Below are 5,992 nucleotides of genomic sequence, written 5' to 3'. Positions count from 1 at the left end.
TAAACAAAAATCTATTAAAAAATGGAGATATTCTAATAAAATAAACAAATTTAGATAAAGAAATAATTAATTGAGAATTTTGATAGATAAATATCTAATTGATGAAGTTTTAATGGATAACTGCAAATTTAGATAAAAATAAATAATTATTAAGTATTAACTCGGTAATGCGAAATTTCTTGGATAACTACAAAGTCTCATTCAGCTCTTGTAAAAATTAAATGTCATTTAATAATTTTCTATTTTCAACTACATTTAAAATTGGATATCATGCGTTCACTACGAAATCAGTATTAATTAAAACATTATGATTTAAAGAAGGGCATCATATACACATTGCATCTCCTGATCACAAAGTAACATGCGGTATTGCGGTCACTTCTCTATCCATCTAATGATAATTAAACTACATGAATTGTGTTTATATAAAATTATTTTTTCTACAATATATTGTACTAATTTCTCATGAAATATTATATCTCTTTCTGAAACTTATCTTTTATAACTTTACCTAATTCACATTCTTTCTTCTCCTAATCGACAAAATGATGAAACAAAAAATAAAAAATAAAAAGAAACCGTGACCATGATTTGTCGGTAGCGATACGGGCATAATTTCAGATAGAGGATAATAAAAGATTAAATTTCAACCATACAAAATAGAGTTTTATTTTAATTCAAGTCTGCTGGGTTTTTAGACATTAATTTAAAAGATTAAAACTAGTATAAATTAAAATCATTAATCACTTAATCGATAATCAATTATTTATAAACTGAATTATATTTTATACACAACCTACCAAAATTATGGAAAACATTCTCATTAGTACAATCAGTTGAATTGGTTTATCTATGTTATCAACACAATTTCATTATCAATGCAACTTATTTCTTTTGAAATGTTATTATATTTGTTGAATAATTGGACTCTACAACTTAACCATATAACGTACGTAATAGTGTTATTTAAATTCGCTATATATTATTTAACTATTTATATTTTGTAAAATATTACAATGTTAAAAAAAAATCGTTTTATGGGAAGAAAGTTTTCTAGTCACCAATGCAAAGCACCTCTTTCGTCAATTAATGTGAAATCTACATAGCAAGTAGAGTGGAAAAAATGGCATAGCGGAGTCAGTTCCATCACGGAATGGCATGGCACGTATGTCGGTTATGTGCTGTGATCATCTTTAGAAAATTTGACACGGCACGGCACGTAGTTACGCAATTCACATGTAATTAGGATCATCAAATATCTTGATCAAATGATGAATTTTGAATAAACTAATCTTAATTAGGATTAAATGGCCATGCGAGTTACGCGAGTCGTGTTTGATCACGACATGTTTAGGCACGGTGTGATTTATGTGGCATGACCATTCGCGTGCCGTGACCACCCCTTGACATTTTAGTCATGACAGGGCACATCACATGAAAAAATAACTTGATAATGACATGACATGGCACGAAACCAAAGTCACGAAGTGTTAATCACAGCACGGTACGGTACGGCATTCGTCCCACTCTAATAGCAAGGGAGATCTTTGCATGTGTGTGAAGCACATGTTGGAGAGAGACATCTTATAATACAAATTAATACCTCCTCTGTCAACAGGAAATAAATGCAATCGGGTAAGGAATCATTTCATGTGAAGCATGCGTGATTATGAGTGAGAGAGAGATAAATATATTAGTTTATTTGTTTCTCAACCCACTAAATTCCATTTATTAACAATTCCATTTCTCAACCCACTAAATTTCAATTGTAATTCCAAATCCTAACAACGGAAATCAATCATGGACCAGTAATTTGCAAAAGATAGAAAAACGAGTAATATGACAAAACATTACACATATGAGTGAACTTTTGGCCACAAAAATGTTACATTAGCAAACCTTGCACATAATCACAACAACATATATATAACGTTAAATACAACACAAATTGCATTACAGAAGCCTCAACAATGCACATAATAATCTAACAAAAGAGTAGGAAAATAATATAATCACCTCCCCATAGTATTGCCCTGTAAGGAACTGGTACCAAACCATCGCAAACCTCTACTGGTACCACCACATCCCCAAAGTACAAGTTTTCAAAACTTACCTCGGTAGCTAACACCCTGGGGCTGGTATACATATTATGTATTGAAGCCCCCTTGCACTCCAAAGTTACATCAACACCAACAAAATAGGAGAAATTGCAAAACAAACCCAGAAAAACCCCTAGTAAGGTTCAAATTTAGTCATAATACCCACAACATATTACATATTATACAATATTAATACAATTTAAGTCATATATGAAAGCTCCTCCCAAGTTACCATCAACAACTATCTGATGGATCAATAACAATATCACCAATGATCTTAACATGGGCAAGCAACTTGTTGATTAGCCGATCAACAAATTCATTACTATTTTCAAATCCTACAATTCTAACGGTCTTAAGAAACTCCCGCTGGACAAATACATCTCTTGGTCCCTCCTGGGATGCCTCCTTGTCAAAAAATTTCTCAGCCCATGGCTTCTGTAGTAACAAAACAAGTTACATAAATTTCATTCGTCATAGGTCCTTCTACAAGGGCTTAATTAAGGGGGCTAATATGAACAGCACCGGATATCACACAACCTTTATCATATTGTTAACTTCTTGGTCTAAGTCCATTCCTAGTAAATCTATCGACTATAAATACTCAAAGCTTGTCATTTGTTTTATTCAATATATTTGGAACTTTCTACCATCTCATTAGTTGACTTCATTATGATTGTCGCCTCCTCCATTGAGGCATAAAAAGGAATTAGTAGCAACACCCCGAGAGAGAGAGAGAGAGAGAGAGAGAGATTACAAGCTTGTATTCTAAGGTAAGCTCATGTAGTTTAGGTGAGTGGAGGAAAAGTGATGCAAGATCATAGTCATCCAAATGCCAATCCAGAAGTTTCAGGCGCTTTGAAGACTGGGCAATCATAAAAATCCTTCTTCAGTACCTATTTTCATTACAAAGTAAAATTAAAACTATGTTCCAAAGAAGAAACAAAAAGGAAATTCACAAAGCTAATTACATATGAGAGCTTTGGATGCTTATTATGGCCACAAGAACCACAAACAAATATAATGTACGATCAAGATTCAGAATTGTATCTGAATTACAATTGAAAACAAAAGTCATTGCATATTTATGGCAGATAGCATCAAGAACCAATCAATTTAAAATGATGCTATTTTATTTTTGTTATAGCATGAAAAAAAAAAACCTCGTAGACTACGAGCTAGTAATAAATGTCCTAATAAACAATTAGGGTATGTACCGGGCTTAAGTAGACATTGGAGTGCATATAGCAGGAGCAGGGTTTTGTTTAATTTTGAAGAACATAAAAATAGAAACATTATAGATTTTTGTTTTAAATATATTGCAAAGAGAAAGTACCTCTCCCTTGAAGAGATATAGGTCTAGTGCATGTAGCCGTAAGCTTTCAACATTTGAAAGGCTGTAAACAAGCTTGGGTACACTAGTAAAATATTTATACTGATCATACCAACCATACATTGCATCAATAGAGATGGAGGCATCAAAGCAATATAATTTCCCTCATAGAAATGACACTAATATCCAAATACAAGAGATTAGGTGTGGAAATCTGTAACCCGTCTACTTCATAACCATACTCCAAATAACCAACTTCTTCAAAGTGTTGGAACATATCTCAATGGTGTCGATATAACACTTTTCTAGCACTAGTTCTTCAAGCACAGGACACCCCAACAAAAGCTTCTTGAAAGAGTTTCTCATTGCAACACCATCAAGCTTAAGGATTTTAAGGCAAGGAAGGTTTACTGAGTTGGGTTTTATATCTACAACATAATCGTCTTCTATACAGAAATACAACTGGAGTTTTACTAGTGATGCACAAGTGAAAATCAGATCAGTGTTTAAACTAAAATTTTTACACAAACCCATTCCAACAAAGCACTCTCGAGGCCCCAACTTCATCACATCACCAATACAATCAACAAAAGCTGGAGTGCAAGGCCAGTAAATCCCAGAATCCAACCAAAGTCGAAATCTGTTAACACTGGTTACTTCTCGTTTCTCCAACGCAATTTTCACAAGTAGTTTGAATTTGGTCACAAATTCTACAGCCATGTCATCATCAAAATTATTTGGCAACCCAAACTCTTCAATGTCAAATTCGAGATCTGGCACAAAAGCCCATGTGTTTATCCATCTTTTGGAGAAGATGCATTTCTGCATAGCCTCTCTTGTACTAAGAAAGGATAGGATATGTGTGCGAACATCATCAGGCAAGCTACTGATCCTATCAATGCCATTTTATTCATCAGATAAGATGCATGTCTCCTCATTACCATGTCTATTGATATTCATCATCTTTCACCTTCACAAAAGCATTTATTCAAATACCTCCGGCACGATCTGTTTTACAATATATAAAACAATGAACTTTAATGAGTTTGAACTGCTTAACGGGCCGTCTAATAATGGTCCAATTACAGCCCGTTTTTGGCCCATAATTATAAATTTCCCCTAATTTTGTCGTCAGTGAAGTGTATGTCAATTTTATGCAGCAATTGATGATGGACACGACAATATGCTACGCAACATCGGAAATTGCATTTGGACCTATCTCTTTTCATAAATTACATAACAAGAAAATGAATAAATGATTATAAACCGCATAACTAATAACTAATGCTTATTGCAAGTTTGCAACATATACTACAAGAATGGGAGAGTATCCGCGAAGGTATACGGACAGTATCAATTGCTAATATAAAAAACACCTTTCTGTCGATATATCATTGTAGATAGTCAATTTTATTCTCGTGGATAGTACTCTTCTATTCTTGTAGTAGCTACAAACAGGAGATCCGTATCCACTTGACTCAACAAAATTGAAACGGACAGCTCAGATTTAATATCAGTCAGTACCTGTTCAGGATGATAAAGGGGGCAGTATTATTTTTGTTTTGAGATTTGTGCCAAGTTAAAAAAATTTCAATCTTTGACTGTCCAATTTAATTGTACTGTCAGGTAACCTGAGGGGATGTGAATTCACAAACGGGTCCCTTCTCTGGCTAGAACTGATGGCAATAATGCAAAATTGAAGTTTGCTCGGAAGTTGAATGCCTAATACCGGTGCAAGTCCATTTATTGAGAAGAGATAATGTTAAATTGTTTTTTAATTGATAATATAATATAGATCCTAAAAACTTAATATTATGCTTTGAACAGCTTGTCGGTCCAATATGACTAATTCATTGGGCAGGAATGAAAATACTTTTTCCACTGGCAGCCTAATATCACTTAACCAAAGTTCACATTAAGTGTAATTTGTTTAGTCCATCAAAAAAGCAAACCCTTTATTATTTTTAAAACTGATTTTTTTTTTTTTTTTTTTTTTGGGGGGGGGGGGGGGGGGGGGGGAGGGGGGATATATGGATCCATGGTCTGATTAAGTTTACCGTGGAAAGATCTTTTCAAACTTTTGTTAGAAATTGATTTACAAGAACTTTTGTAAGAGAGAGGTATATTTTGCATGATCTATCATGCATATATTATTCATTTTTTATTTAAATATTCTTTGAGTTGTATGCATGATTGTATATAGAATTTGTTATATATGTAGAGAACAACATTTGTAAAAAAAAATATTTTTAACTTTTCTAGTAAACAACTTGATAATAAGATATCTTTATTAATTATATTCATTTTATACATTTATGAATTTTATAATAAGATATTAGAGAAAATCAATAAACATAGTTGTAATGCCACGTAAAATCATAATACTAAATTAAGGTACAACATTAATAGCGTATAAATTTGTTTATTCTTATATGTCAACTTTTTTTTTTCATTTATTTAATTTAACAACTTCACAAATTATCCAAATTAAACTACCGTGACAAAAAACAAATAATTCCGATATAAATCTCTGAAATTATGTAGCCCATATAAAATATCA

At 32.6% G+C, this 5,992-nt stretch overlaps 1 long non-coding RNA gene across 1 annotated transcript; it reads right to left on the bottom strand.

The window, feature by feature from the left end:
• Positions 1 to 1,871: 1,871 nt before the first annotated feature.
• LOC144549480 (uncharacterized) lies at positions 1,872 to 4,473 on the bottom strand. The gene is made up of 3 exons (XR_013509692.1): positions 3,436 to 4,473; positions 2,857 to 2,995; positions 1,872 to 2,537 (listed from the first exon to the last, which is right to left on the bottom strand). It is a non-coding gene; the product is annotated as an uncharacterized LOC144549480 (long non-coding RNA).
• Between the last annotated feature and the right edge of the window lie 1,519 nt (positions 4,474 to 5,992).

The sequence above is a fragment of the Carex rostrata genome, chromosome 35 (assembly GCF_964058835.1).
Source record: "Carex rostrata chromosome 35, lpCarRost1.2, whole genome shotgun sequence".
Classification (NCBI taxonomy): Eukaryota; Viridiplantae; Streptophyta; class Magnoliopsida; order Poales; family Cyperaceae; genus Carex; species Carex rostrata.
The sequence above is the reverse complement of the archived record's forward strand: the minus strand, read 5'-3'. Positions and strand labels throughout refer to the sequence as shown.